General features: G+C 41.9%; 1 pseudogene; it reads right to left on the bottom strand.

Annotated features, from left to right (window-relative positions):
• Positions 1 to 1903: 1903 nt before the first annotated feature.
• The window catches only part of LOC139374494 (G patch domain-containing protein 2-like), a 33486-nt pseudogene continuing 18920 nt past the window's right edge, over positions 1904 to 16469 (bottom strand).

Raw genomic sequence — 16469 nt, 5'->3', positions numbered from 1 at the left:
CCAGGAAGAGGAAGTGTCTTGGTGGTTCCAAGCTTCTTCCATTTAAGAATGATAGAGGCCACTGTGTTCTTGGGGACTGTCAATGCTGCAGAAATGTTTTGGTACACTTCCCCAGATCTGTGCCTCAACACAATCCTGTTTCGGAGCTCTACGAACAATTCCTTCGACCTCATGGCTTGGTTTTTGCTCTGACATGCACTGTCAACTGTGGGACCTTATGTAGACAGGTGTGTGCCATTCCAAATCATGTCCAATCAATTGAATTTACCACAGGTAGAAACATCTCAAGAATGATCAATGGAAACAGGAAGCACCTGAGCTCAATTTCGTGTCTCATAGCAAAAGGTCTGAATACTTACGTAAATATATATATATTTTTGTTGCAAAATGTCTAAAAAAAACTGTTTTCACTCTGGCATTATGAGGTTTTGTTTGTCGATTGATGAGGATTTAAAAAAAATCTATTTTAGAATAAGGCTGTAACTTAACAAAATGTGGGAGAAAGTCAAGGGGTCTGAATACTTTCCTGAATGCACTGTAAGTGTTATCTGCTCCTAATCTTTATCAAATATTGTTTATATATTATTGAAAAAATCATATGTATTAACTGGGCACCATGGCCAGTAAAAATGATCCCATATTATAATTATACTGCATTAGTAACATAGTTATCTAGCCCAATATAGTTCATAAAGAGTGGGTCCTCTATGATGAAACAGCCCTCAGTTTCCCAAATCATACCACTGACAAATCAATGTATCATTTGATTAATTTGCATAAAAATCCAGATTGGTCCACATAACTACCTTGTTTGATCTACTGTATGAAGAGCTCTCACAACGTTGGTTAGAGTGAGTGTGAGTGGGCTCATATGACTGGGCTGTGTGATATAAAACCACTGACAGAGCAGAGTGTCAGCAGGGAAAGCGGTCCTCTCACATTCTCTTTCTCTCACAGCTATTCATTATCAGTGGTCCTGCTTGTTTCCAGGAGTGAACCCTCTGCTCTCTAATGCAGGGACTTCTGATCCCTGTTCTGGATGGTGAGTGGATGCTATCATCATGCTATCATGCTGATCTCTCTGTGCCCCTGGAATGCCAGGGCAGCCAGTCACAGATCAGCGTCACAGCTAGCTCGAGCCACCAGGGCTCCCCTCTGTGTGCCACTTCAAACACTGGTGAGATTACTGTTAATTACCCTCTTCTCTCCTCCACTATCTCCACCCCATCTACCTCACTCTGAACACACTCTACTCTCAACATTAGCCCAGTCAGTCACAAAACAATGGCTTTTCCACTAAAAAACAGGGTTTTGAAAACGGATTGTGCGGCTTGCCTTGACCTTGAATGTGTTGTGAAATTTTTAAATGGAAGGTGAGCTGAAGAGAACAAAGAGGCCCCTCCAAGGAGCGTAACCACAGCCCCTCTTTGCAGCCAGTGTAGGAACCAATCAACCCTCCCTGACCATCATTTTAGTGTCCCTGCTGAAAAATGCTGGGCAACTCAAAGATGACATCATTGTTAGGCCTGAGTAAAGGGCAGGTGGCCTAGAGACTGTGTAGTGTAGAGACAGGAGGAGCTGCCTGGCTGGTGCTGCAGTCTGAAGTAGCAAGGCTCTTCAAACTGCCTTCCTCTTCAAGGAAATTGCTGGCTGGCTACGGAATGATTAACAGCGCTTGATTGCATTAAAATGTTTCATCCTTAAACGCTAGATGGAAAGACTTGATCCAGCAGCACAATACTGATTCAGAGAGCGATGACGAGTTCTGTGTTTCTGTTACTCAAAAAGTAATTTCAGCAGGAGGAGTTAAAGCCCCTTCTCTCCTTCTCTTGCTGTCTCTCTCACATACACACCACTCTGTGCTGCTACTGTAGGCCTCCCATACTATGCTGCCTCTCTCCAGCTAGGCAGAGCGTGTGGGAGCACCCCAGTCCTCCTCCTGCTCCCTCTGGGGGCTAGGTCTAAATAAAGTCCCAGGCTTGATGAAGTCATGCTTGTCAGATGTGGAGGACCCAGGGCCAGCAGCCTCAATGCTCAGAGAGGTGGAGGTCTCCTTGCTGAAGCCTCTCCCAGGTCATCCTTATGGAAGGGGATGCATGCTGTAGAGTAGAAGGACATACAAATAAATGTGATTTTAACTTGTCTTTTGATTTTCCCTTGTAACATTTTAGAACTGTTTCTTCATTTTATGATGGTTCTTCATTTTTTCTACATGAGTGCATCCTCATTATAAATCATATGCCCTAATATAATCTGTATTAATTATGTTATGGTCAAGTGATCTCAATCCAATTTGGTCCTATATGCCTAGTGTCCACGGTTGTTAGAAGGGAAATCTGATGCTCCTAGGCTAAAACTCCCCTTTTGAATATGATCTAGCTCAGTGATACCTTGTGTGGCTGATATTCTACAGTACCTACATCACTAGCATATAGTACCATCTTACTGAAAACTTAAACTGAAAACATCTTAATTTTCACTACATTAACCCTCCTCACTTTTTAAGCCATTTTGTCTCAATATAAGAGTTGGAAGGGAAATATCTGAAACACCTTCCGGGCCAATTTACACAGAAGGAAAAATAGCTCGAAAACAATTGCAATTTCTAATATCTGCTCTCCTATCTTACTTTCCGTTAATAAATCAATCTGTGTTGGTCTCTTCCGAAGTTAGCGGTGAAAGGCAATGCAGGTGCAGAGGACACAGAAAGTAAAAGTGACATTGTGGCTCTGGGCTGTCTCAAAGGATTAGGCATTACAGCATTCACTGGCATGTGCTTTTGCTCGTTCCCATTATATCTGCTTGTGCCTCTTTCCAGATGACTTCTTCCCCAAACTGATCCAGCAGGCTAGGTAATTGATTAATATTTCTGGAGGGAATGATGACTAACTGTTGCTGTGGTTGGGCATCTCAGGTTAAACACAGTCAAAATTATTAATACAAATTCAGGGGGGGTTATTACTTGATACTGCCTGGGGAACAGATGACAGTGAGTCCAGTGAAACACTGATAAAGCTGAATACAACATTATATAATTGTAACTTTTGTCAAGAGTGACTTTTCATCAATCTATATTTTAAGTGTTGTTTGTTTCACTAATCCATTTTTAGTGACTTTCCATTAATCCATTTAAATATATACTGTGAAATATGTTACCTACTGTACCTACACCATATAATATGACGTGTTAAACTGCAATACTGTGGAGGTCAATAAAGATGATGTAAAGCAAAGATTTAGTGTCAATGGGAGAATTACTTGCATTTGATTTGCGCAATAATGGGTGGAGTGAATGGAACCATCTTAGCATCTTAACAACCTCTCTTGTGAGGCTGTTTAAAAACAATCATTTCAACACTTCCTGGAACCATCTCCTCCCCTCCCTATGTTTATTAATCAGCTAATTACACATTGACAGTAATGGGCCTGCTGATTCCCACAGTTAAATGAACAGCACTGAATGGGCCTTTAATCATTAGCCTCTGTGTGTTTCTCCCATACACTCCAGATTCCATCCATTTCACTGGACCACAGGAGGACATTGAAATCAAAACAGAAGAGGGCTGGATCACTTTAACACAACTAGCACCTGACTGGTAGGGCTGTTCCATCAGCTACTCTGTGATAGTGCAGTATGGTCCTGTAATGCAGAACTGAACATATAATAACCAGTAAAGAGGATGACAGCTCAATGAAGAAAACAATCATCATATGATCTATAAATAAATGTGATCCATGTGAAGTATCAGAAACCTGCTTAAAAATCAAGCCTCCCACCAAAAGACTTTTGACCATACAGTGTGTACTCATGCATGTTCAGCCCATCTCAACAGCAACTCCACCCTAAACTTTTGGTGGAGCAGTGGTGGTAGCAGGGGCAAGTGGGTGGAGGTGGGTTTTTTGAAGGACGTGAGAGGGGAGTGGAGTGGAGCGGGAGAGGGCAAAATAGTGCGGTGGGCTGCATTTCTGTCAGCAGAAGTGATGGCTGAGGGGTGGCGTTATTTGTCTTGTGCTGCCATACAGCCCTCGCACCAGCCTGGGCATTAATGAGAAAGGGCCGGACCGGCGTGCAGGGACACGCAGGGCCTCAGACGCAGGTGATCTGTCACACAACACCCCTGCTCTGACTTCACCAAGGAGGCACACGAAGATGGAGAGTCAGGGGGACAGGAGGAGGTTGTGGGCTGAACCCACCATGGGCATCCACTTGGGTCCCATGATACAATGTAAAGCTGCTACGTTACATGCAAAGCGTTTTCTTAATATCAATTGGGCGGGATGTCCATAAATGAAAGTTGCCAGCCAATTATGCAATAAAGGGTTTGAGTAAACCAATCATTTACTTAGTCCACTGGTCCCACTCACACAGACCTTACGCCCTGACCTTTTTCTCCCTTCTCTCCAGATGAAATCCTGCGACTAGTGATGTCCGGCTGTCCGACAACCTGCCCACTAGACCCCCTCCCTTCCTCCCTTCTCCAGACCATCTCTGGAGACCTTCTCCCATTCCTCACGTTCCTGACCTGGCTGTCACCCCCCCTTGACTTCAAGATGGCCAGAGTTGTTCCCCTCCTCAAGAAACCAACACTCGACCCCTCTGACGTCAACAACTAGAGACCGGTATCCCTTCTTTCTTTTCTTTCCAAAACACTTGAGCATGCTGTCTCTGACCAACTCTGTCATTGTCTCTCTCAGAACGATCTTCTTGACCTGTACCAGTCAGGCTTCAAGGCTGCTCACTCAACTGAGACCGCTCTCCTCTCTGTCACAGAGGCTCTAGGCTCTGCCAAAGCTGTCTCTCTCTCTGTTCTCATAGTTCTAGATCTATCCTCTGCCTTTGACGCTGTGAAGCATCAGATCCTCCTTTCCACCCTCTCAGGGTTAGGCGTCTCAGGCTCTGCACACTCCTGAATTGCATCCTACCTGGCAGGTTGCTACTACCAGGTGGTGTGGGGAGGATCTGTGTCTGCACCACCTGCTCTCACTACTCTTTTCACCAAGTCACTCGACTCTGGATATATTGGAACTAGTGGATATATGGAGGCTTAAATATCCTGACCAAGTGAGATATACATGGCGGAAGCTCAGTCAAGATAGTCGTCTTGACTACTTTCTTATGTCATTCTCGTTGGCACCCAAAGTTTTAAAAAAAGTGTTTATAGGGAAGAAAATGCGGTCGGACCATCAATTAATTGGCATATATATTACTCTTACAGAATTTCCACGTAGGCAAGAATATTGAAAATGTAATCAAAGTGTATTGGATGATAACTTGTTTTTAACTAGGACAGAATCATTTATAACTGACTTTTTCCCGACATAACATAGGCACATCAGATCCCCTTATTGTATAAGACACTTTTAAAGGTGCCTTTAGAGGCCATGCAATTCAATACTCATCTCTAAAACAAAAGCAGTTTAGGTCAAAAGAGTCCATATTAACAAAGGAAATAGAAGGACTAGCAGAACAGATAGATAGCCATAATAACTGTACCATATAGCCACAGAATAAGTCAGAGGAAAAAGAAAAGGGGGGAACTTATTCAAGAAAGATCCAGTGTAACATATTATAAAAAATAAAGTGAACTGGGAGGAATATAGGGAAAAATGCACCAAATTAAATTTTAATCTTCATGATAGAAATGCTAATTAATTACTTAAAAATCATACAATGTGATTTTCTGGATTTTTGTTTTAGATTCCGTCTCTCACAGTTGAAGTGTACCTATGATAAAAATTACAGACCTCTACATGCTTTGTAAGTAGGAAAACCTGCAAAATCGGCAGTGTATCAAATACTTGTTCTCCCCACTGTATACATATGGGGGATACAACCATCCCAGCTCTGCAGATTTTGCTGCGAAGAGAGAATAATTAGATCATTTGTTTTGGTACTGTCCATTTGTAGCTTGTTTTTGGTCGCAGGTCCAGGAATGGCTGAAGAATTGCAACATTTACCTGGAGCTAACTCTGCAAATAACACTGATGGGTGATTTGAAAAGTAATAGTCAATCGATCAATAAGATAATACTTTTAGCAAAAATGTTCATCTTTCATTTACAATCTGTAGAAACTATGAGAATAGAAAGGTTTAGAACTTAAGTGAAACATCACAGCACTGTTGAAAATGAACAAATATAAATTATACATGGATGGTGTTAAGAGATAGATGGATGGGGTTGAGTGGAGCTGAAGGGTGGGACTAAAAACTACAAGATAACTAATGTAAAATATACTGTGTCCGTAAAGTTAATATAGGTTCAGAACTTTTTCTGAAACAGCACAGTTAAAAATTTATGGCAAATAGAAATCAAACTGGATAGTCTTTAGAGATAGATGGCAGGGGTTGGAAGTAGAAGCCTAAGTGTTGTTGTCCATTTGTTACCTTCAAATAGGGGAGGGGTTGTAGGGTTAGGAGAAAATAATAAAGGAAAAATATATATTTTTAAACAAGAAAAAGAAAGAAAAAGGAAAGTATGTGAAACCTTTGGAATTAACTGGATTTCTGTAGGGGTGGCAGGGTAGCCTAGTGGTTAGAGCGTTGGACTAGTAACCAAAAGGTTGCAAGTTCATATCCCAGAGCTGACAAGGTACAAATCTGTACAATAAACAAACACAGTCTGCTTAAACTAATAATACACAAACAATTATGTGTTTTCATTTCTTTATTGAACACAGCGTAAACATTCACAGTGCAGGGTGGGAAAAGTATGTGAACCATTGGATTTAATAACTGGTTGACCATCCTTTGGCAGCAATAACCTCAACCAATCATTTTCTGTAGTTGCAGATCAGACGTGCACAACGGTCAGGAGGAATTTTGGACTATTCCTCTTTACAAAACTGTTTCAGTTCAGCAATATTCTTGGGATGTCTGGTGTGAACCGCTCCCTTGAGGTCATGCCACAGCATCTCAATCGGGTTGAGGTCAGGACTCTGACTGGGTAACTCCAGAAGGCATATGTCTTTCTGTTCAAGCCATTTTGTTGATTTGCTTCTGTGTTTTGGGTCATTGTCCTGCTGCATCACACAACTTCTGTTGAGCTTCAATTGACGGACAGATAGCCTTACATCCTTCTGCAAAATGTCTTGATAAACTTGGGAATTCATTTTTCCATTGATGATTGCAAGCTGTCCAGGCCCAGAGGCCCGCAAAGCAGCACCCCCACCATACTATAGAGTTGGCATGAGGTTTTGATGTTGGTGTGCTGTGCCTTTTTTCCTCCATGCATAGTGTTGTGTGTTCCTTCCAAACAACACAACTTTAGTTTCATCTGTCTCCAGAATATTTTGCCAGTAGCGCTGTGGAACATCCAGGTGCTCTTAAGCTAACCTCAGACGTGCAGCAATGTTTTTTTTAGACAGCAGTGGCTTCTTCCGTGGTGTCCTCCCATGAACACCATTCTTCTTTAGTGTTTTACGTATCATAGACTCGTCAACAGAGATGTTAGCATGTTCCAGAGATTTCTGCAAGTCTTTAGCTGACTCTCTAGAATTCTTCTTAATCTCATTGAGCATTTTGCGCTGTGCTCTTGCAGTCATCTTTAAAGGACAGCCACTCCTAGGAAGAGAAGCAACAGTGCTGAACTTTCTCCAATTACAAACAATTTGTCTTACCGTGGACTGATGAACATCAAGGCCTTTAGAGATACCCTTTCCAGTGCTATTTGATCAAGAAGGAGAGTGATTTAGTGGTGCATCAGATGACCTGGCCTCCACAATCATCTGACCTCAAACCAATTGAGATGGTTTGGGATGAGTTGGACCGCAGAGTGAAGGAAAAGCAGCCAAAAAGTGCTCGGCATAAGTGGGAACTCCTTCAAGACTGTTGGAAAAGCATTCCAGGTGAAGCTGGTTGAGAGAATGCCAGGAGTGTGCAAAACTGTCATCAAGGCAAAGGATGGCTATTTGAAGACTCTCAAACATAAAATATATTTGGATTTATTTAACACTTTTTTGGTTACTACATGATTCCATATGTGTTATTTCATAGTATTGATGTCTTCCCTATTATTCTACAATGTAGAAAACAGTCAAAAGTAAACAAAAACCCTTGATTTAGTAGGTGTGTCCAAACTTTTCACTGGTACTGTATATATATCTACCCAAAATATATGGGGGACTGGAAATTATGACACCCAGGTGGCGACACGCATCTCTGCGAGCCTGGTAGACGTCTAAGCTTGGATGTCGGCTCAACATCTCAAGCTCAACATCAAGAAAACGGAGCTGTTCTTCCTCCCAGGAAAGACCTGCCCACGCCAAGACCTCTCCATCACAGTTGACAACTTCACAGTGTCCCCCTCCCAGAGTGCAAAGAATCTTGGCGTGACCCTGGACAACACCCTGTCATACTCTGCAAACATCAAAGCAGTGACTTGCTCCTGTCAGGTATTCCCAACCTGGGACGCCAAATACAAATGTGATTCACATTTAAACCATTCAAAATTAAAATAAAAAACATGTTTTCAAACAGTCCATTTATAATTTCCAACGGGGCTATACATTTGGGTGAATTCGTTTTCTCACCTGAGTAGCCTTGTTTCACTGCCAAAAATACAATTTAAAGTTCAGCGAAATAACAACACAATGTCAAATACAGGTAGCCTAGTCAAATAATTAACATCCAATCACATTAACCGTTACTCTCTCGTGGGAAACCTTTACTATTGCGCAGACATTTGGAAACGAAACATGACCATTTGAAAAATAAGCAACAGGAGTTTTTTGAGCAAGAATTTAGACGGCTTTCGAGTAGTAAGACATGTATAAAAGCAACAGATACCATTAATAAAAGGGGCTAGAAGTATCTTATATGGTGAGCTACCGAGTGGCTAGGACAGGCAAGCCACATACCAATGCTAGGGGAAAAGGTAAAAATAAAACTACAGACAATGCCTTCATCAAACAACACTGTTTCACGACACATCAGTGGCATGGCAGGAGATGTTTTGAAACAATTACTGCTTTGCATACAAGCCAGTGAATTATATGCATTACAGCTGGATGAGTCAACAGACGTGACAGTCTGGCACAGTTCCTGGTATATGTCCGTTACGTTTATGGGGATAAATTCTTCTGCAAACCACTGGAAACCAGGACAACAAGGAGAGGATATTTTTTAATTACTGGAGAGCTTTGTGACATCAAATGGACTTTGGTAGTCAAGATGTGTTGGTATCTGTACTGATGGCACAAAAACCATGACAGGGAGACATAGTGGAGTGGTAACACTCCACTTGGTGTCAGCGCCGTGTCTATAGGTGCCAGGGAAGTCAGGCGCAGGAGAGTCAAAATGGAGTGTAAATTTTTAATAAATGTCCACGGAACATGGACATTTAAGAAGTACAGACATGAACAAACATGGGTACGAGGACCCGTCGCGCACCAACACAACAAATAATCAGTACTGACAATAAAACAATCTCTGACAAAGACATGAGGGGAAACAGAGGGTTAAATGCACAACAGTTAATGAATGGGATTGAAAACAGGTGTGTGGGAAGACAAGACAAAACCAATGGAAAATGAAAAATGGATCAATGATGGCTTGAAGATCGGTGACGTCGAACCCAGAGCAAGGAGTGGCAATGACTTCGGCAGAAGTCGTGACACTTGGGTACACTGCAGCATCCACTGAGAGGCTCTTGCTGCCAATGGAATGCCTGACAGCTTGAAAGACCTTTTGGACATGACTGTGAAAATGGTTAACTTTGTTCAAACAAGGCCCCTGAACTCTCGTGTGTTTTCTGCATTATGCAATGATATGGGCATCGACCATGTAATGCCTTTAAAACATAAAGAAGTGTGCTGGTTATCAAGGGGTTAAGTATTTACAAAAAAAAAATTAACTGAGAGATGAGCTTAAAGTTTTCTTTACTGACCATAATTTTAACTTGTCTGACGACTTGCATGATGACCAGTTTCTCACACAACTGGCCTATCTGGGTGATGTTTTTTCTGGCCTGAATGATCTGAATCTAGGATTACAGGGACTGTCCGCAACTATATTCAATGTGCGGGACAAAATTGAGGCTATGTCTGCATTAACAAGGACAACACACAGGTCTTTCCATCATTGTATGATTTTTTTGTGTACAAATGAACTCAAGCTTACGGACAATGTCAAATGTGATATAGCTAAGCACCTGAGTGAGCTGGGTACACAATTACGCAGGTACTTTCCCGAAACAGACGACACAAACAACTGGATTCGTTATCCCTTTTATGCCCTGCCTCCAGTCCACTTACCAATATCTGAAGAAGAGAGCCTCATAGAAATTGCAACAAGCGGTTCTGTGAAAATTGAATTTAATCAGACGCCACTGCCAGATTTCTGGATAGGGCTGCGCTCAGAGTATCCCGCCTTGGCAAATTGCGCTGTTAAGACACTGATGCCCTTTGCAACCACGTACCTATGTGAGAATGGATTCTCGACCCTCACTCGCATGAAAACTAAATACAGGCACAGGTTGTGTGTGGAAAATGATTTAAGACAAACTCCAATAAAACCCAACATTGCAGAGTTATGTGCATCCTTTCAAGCACACCCTTCTCATTAACCTGTGGTGAGTTATTCAACATTTTTGATGAACCAGTAAGATTTTAAATGTAAGATGGCTAAATAAGGATCAACATTATTTATTATTATTATATTATTATTTGTGCCCTGGTCCTATAAGAGCTCTTTGTCACTTCCCACGAGCCAGGTTGTTACAAAAACTCACACTCATTCTTACGTTTAATAAATGTGTATAGTGTGTGTGTGGCAGGCTTACAATGATTGAAAAAAGCAACATTTGAGAGTGCGCTGACCCTGGTACTAGAAGGGGTACGCAGCTGGAGGTGGAATGTTTGAAGGGGTACACGACTACAAAAAGTTTGGGAACCACTGCTCTACAACATCCGCAGAGTACGACGACCTTTCCTCTCACAGGAATCAGCACAGGTCTTTATCCAGGCACTTTTCTTCTCCAGTCTAGACTACTGCAATTCTCTGTTGGCTGGGTTCCCCACTTGTGTCATCAAACCCTTGCAACTTATCCTGAATGCTGCAGCCCGCCTGGTGTTCAACCTTCCTAAGTTCTCCCATGTCACCCCGCTCCACCGCACACTCCACTGGCTTCCAGTCAGAGCTCGCATCCTCTCCAAGACCCTGGTGCTTGCCTATGGTGCAGAAAGGGGAACTGCACCTCCTTACCTTCAGCCTATGTACAAACCCTACATCCCAACCTGCGCACTCTGTTCCACCACCTCTGATCACTTGGCCCTCCCACCCGTACTGTACGTCAGCTTCCACTCTGCCCAGTCGAAGCTTTTCTCTGTCCTGGCACCCCAGTGGTAGAACAAGCCTCCCCCTAAAGCCAGGACAGCGGAATCCCTGCCTATCTTTCGAAAACATCTGAAACCCTAACTCTTTGAAGAGTATCTTAAATAACTCTCACAGTGACTTTGCTGATAAATAATTTGTTGAGGGAAAATGTACATGATACGATTGTGATGAGTTGTTCTCAACTAGCTATCTTGAGATGAATGCACAAATTGTATATCACTCTGGATAAGAGCATTGGCTAAATTACTAAAATGTAAAAGTATAAAATGTACACAGATGCAAAATGGATAGAAAACAAGAAACTAAACCCATGCAATTGTTTGTACTGATATGTCTATCACCTAAAAGAAAACTTTGACGTACTCAAGCTTCTTGAAAAAGGTTCAGTGTATGAGTGTGTAAGTTAGTGAGTTGGTGCTTATTATCATCCTCGTATTTCATATTTCAAATGAAGATGAAGGGCATTGTGCAAGACAGCGGGGGAGGGGGGAATTAGAATAATTAATTAGTCTGCATGTGAAACAAGCCGAGGGTATTAAAATCCATCAGGATCTTTACACTCACTGATTTATCCCTGCCATACAATTAATTATCTTTTATGCTAAATGTAGATGAACCAAATGAAACATGCCCAACTTAGGTCTCTTTTTATGGAATAGTGTACAATGAAACCTTTCTTAATTTTCTTTTCAAACCTTTACAACTTCAATAAACCTTGTTAAAGAATTGTATGTTTTAAAAATGTAGAATTGAAGTCAAGATCTGAACACAGTATGCAACTTAAAGGGACAGTGTCTACATAACGTGACTGGCACTTTTCTATGTTCTGGGGTCCAAAAAATAAGAATGAAAGGACCCTAAGAAAATGACTCCCGTTGATGCCGTAGGTCACACAGGAGACCGCCAACCATGGCATTTTCTGTTCTAAAGGATGTTGTTGCGTTTTTTATTGATGGTAGTGAGAAGTGTACAGAATAGCCAATTTGAGCCTGAGAAGTGGAGTGGTCATCCAATACAAACAGATACCTGGGTTGATAAGTTATTTCACAGCCACCTTCAACACTCAAGCTGGTAAGCGCTAAAAGTATAAAGATGGAAGACACAGCAACAGCTGGGTTCCGTCTCAGAAATCCCCTTAGGAATCCTGGGAGACACCTCCCACTACAGGCCATTCTCAATCCTTATTATAGAGATGAAATCAACCACAATACAAAAAAAATCACGTCCCAAATTCATATATTGTCTTTCAATACTCATCAGACAATCTGCACGTGTATGTCTAAAGGAATTCTCTACCTCTCAGAAATTCCCTTGCAAATTCAATCCGACAAAGTTGTTTACAAGGAAAACAACCCATTTCAATGTGAAACTAATAAAGAAAACAAATGTGTGTGAAGAATTGGTCATTCCAGCAATAATGAGAATGCCTATTATTTACTATTTCTACAAATAAACTGCAAATGCAATTAGGAGCCATTGTGCTCCTGGGTTCTGTGATATGACCAAGCAGAGGCATGGAATACTGAAGCAGGGCGCCAAAGTAAAGATTTATACAGAGCAGTAGCAGCCGCAGAAACTGACATTGGATGACATCCCCTGCATGATAAATCCCTCTGGACAGACTCCAAAACAAGGAAAAGAACCGCTCAGAACAGTTGCATTGGGAAAATACTGTAAGCTTAAGCATTTAACTTCAAAAGGGTTGGGAATATGTTAATAACTTTAATGAGGCTTATTAAGAATGTTAAAAAGCTCCCTCTTAATAGCCGTTATTATTTATTGAGAATGTTTTCTTAATTCCTCACCAAGTTGTCTGTTTGCACCTTGTCTACTTATTGAGTGTGGCATCTTTTTCTTTGGAACACATAAAAATGACCCAAATATAATGTTAAGGTTTAATACAATATTTACTTCAGTTCAACAAGCCCAATGTGTCAGTTCCAGCAGATGTGATGGTAACTGAATGTCTCTCCTGGGGGGGGTCCACCATCCCTGCCTCTACATGGAGAATAACATGGTGAATATGAGGGGTCTTTTAGGGCCACGGGTGAATCTTTTTTAGTTTTCTGGGAAGTGGGTGAGGTGAAGGACAGAGTCGCTGGCCGTTCCATCACTCAGTGCAATAAATGGATGTAGTCTCCATCCCAGTTAAGCATTGGCTGTTTTTAAATTCTACCTCTTTTATCCAAATGAATGATGGACCCCGGTACAGTGCACTGTGCAGCAATATTAATATACATCAAGGGCCAGCGCCCCTCACTAAATCAGGGAACCACCGGCATTTGTTATTGAAATGACAAACAGAGGCTGCAGAAGCGGAGCAGGGAGAGGGGACTTTGGAGAAGAGGTGGACAAACCAATTCAAATTTCAATCCGGTAAAGACGCCAGGCCCGGAGCCATCAGTCTAATGAAAAAAGGCAGCTCTATGAGCCTAAACGGACAAGGGGGCTACTGCAGGGTGCCAACCCTAATACGGCCTACTTCCAATGATTTATATACACACTAGATGACTACCAGGGTGTACTGTTTTGAAGCAACCGTGCCTCCATCTTGGCACTCTCCCACTGTTGTAATTTTTTGGTAGGGAAGCTATAAATTGCATTTATTAATGGCTACATTTGTTTTTTCCATGTTTATTCTGTTACAGACACCTTAATGCATACTTTTAAATTATACTATGTGAGCTAAACATAAAAATAGAAAATATATAAAAACATTTTCCTTCAAGTATAAGTTTTGTTACTGTACCCACTAAAACAAAAAGAGACTTAAAAACATGTAATGTTGTAGTTGAAAATGGACATGAAATACTGTAGAGTTCCATTCATTCCTATGGAGGACTGCTTTTTCTGAGTAGTGCCAATATGGCTGACTGGTGGCTTCAAAATCTCTCATTGGCCAATACACAGCATAAGCAATCCAAGGTTTATATACACATCATTGCCTGCTTCCCATCACACTTTCACCAGACTCATTCAGACCACTTCCACATGGGAGGACAGGCAGGATGCTCACAGAGCCCTTCTCTATCAATAACACAGCACACTAGTCAAGTCTGAATTTTTCCCTCAGCTAATAAAAAGTAAATAGTCTCACAAATATTGGAGACACTATTTCAATGAAATTCACAAATTCACATATATCCTATATTCCTATATTAATGGATGTGATTTACATGTATTCTATATGTTTTATTATATTTTTGATTATCCTTAATCTAAAGTAGGATAAAGGATAATCTATTGCCCCATAGCACTCATTTCTGTCATCATGAAGTGCTTTGAGTGGCTAGTCAGGGATCAATTTGTATGTCGCCCCAACAGATCCACGGATTAAGCAATCTCCATCGCACTGCACACTGACCTATCCCATCTGGACAAGAGGAATACCTATGTAAGAATGATGTTCATCGACTACAGATCAGCCTTCAACACCATAGTGCCTTCCAAGCTCATCATTAAGATCGGGGCACTGGGTCTGAACCCTGCCCTTTGCAACTGGGTCTTGGATTTCCTGACAGGCCGACCCCAGGTGGTGAAGGTAGGCAACAACACCTCCACTTTGTTGATCCTCAACACAAGGGTGCATGCTCAGCCCCCTTCTGTACTCCCTCTTCACCCATGACTGTGTGGCGATGCACGTCTCCAACTCAATCATCATGTTTGCAGACGACACAACAGTAGTAGGCCTGATTACCAACAATGATGAGACAGTCTACAGAGAGGAGGTGAGGGCCCTGGTGGAGTGCTGCCAGGAAAATAACCTCTCCCTCAACGTCAACAAAACGAAGGAGCTGATCATGGACTTCAGGAGACAGCAGAGAGAGCACGCCCCCATCCACATCGACGGGGCCACAGTGGAGAGGCTGAAAAGCTTCAAGTTCCTCGACGTGCACATCACTGACAACCTGAAATGGTCCATCCACACAGACAGTGTGGTAAAGAAGGCGCAACAGCACCTCTTCAACCTCAGGAAGCTGAAGAAATTCAGACCCTCACAAACTTCTACATATGCACCACTGACAGTATCCTGTCGGTCTGTATCACCACCTGGTACGGTATTTGCACCGCCCGTAACCGCAGGGCACTCCAGAGGGTGTTGCGGTCAGCCCAACGCATCACTGGGGTCCAAGGCCTGTTCACCCCGCTAGCATCTAGGCGGAGACAGTACAGGTGCATCAAAGTTGGGACCAAGAGACAGCTTTTGTCCCCGGGCCATCAGACTGTTAAACAGTCACCACTATCCGGCCTCCGCCCAGTACCCTGCCCTGAACTTAGCAACTGTACTGGGCTACCACCCGGTACTTTACCCTGCACTTTAAAGACTGCTGCCTTATGTACATAGTCATGGAACACCGGTCACTTTAATGTTTACATACTGTTTTACCCACTTCATATGTATATACTCTATTCTAGCCAAGGCTCATTCTATATTCAGTGCATTCGGAAAGCATTGACCCCTTGACATTTTCCACATTTTGCTACGTTACATTCTAAAATAGATTTAAAACATTATTTAACTCATCAATCTACACACAATACCGCATAATGACAAAGCAAAAGCAGGTTTTTAGAAATGTTTGCAAATGTATTAAAAAAATACTGATATCACACTTGTACTTGTCCTCTTATTCAGTCCCCTTTCTATTCTGGTTAGAGACAGTTTGCTCTGTTCTGTGAAGGAAGTAGTACACAGCATTGTACGAGATCTTCAGTTTCTTGCCAATTTCTCACATGGAATATCCTTCATTTCTCAGAACAAGAATAGACTGGTGAGTTTCAGAAGAAAGATCTTTGTTTCTGGCCATTTTGAGCCTGTAATCGAACCCACAAATGCTGATGCTCCAGATACTCAACTACTCTAAAGAAGGAGAGTTTTATTGCTTCTTTAATCAGAACGACAGTTTTCAGCTGTGCAACATAATTGCAAAAGGGTTTTCTAATGATCAATTAGCCTTTTAAAATTATAAACTTGGATTAGCTAACACAACGTGCCATTGGAACACAGAAGTGATGGTTGCTGATAATGGGCCTCTGTACGCCTATGTAGATATTCCATAAAAAAACTGCCGTTTCCAGCTACAATAGTCATTTACAACATTAACAATGTCTACACTGTATTTCTGGTCAATTTGAT

The sequence above is a fragment of the Oncorhynchus clarkii genome, chromosome 19, assembly GCF_045791955.1.
Source record: "Oncorhynchus clarkii lewisi isolate Uvic-CL-2024 chromosome 19, UVic_Ocla_1.0, whole genome shotgun sequence".
NCBI classification, from domain to species: Eukaryota; Metazoa; Chordata; class Actinopteri; order Salmoniformes; family Salmonidae; genus Oncorhynchus; species Oncorhynchus clarkii.
The sequence above is the reverse complement of the archived record's forward strand: the minus strand, read 5'-3'. Positions and strand labels throughout refer to the sequence as shown.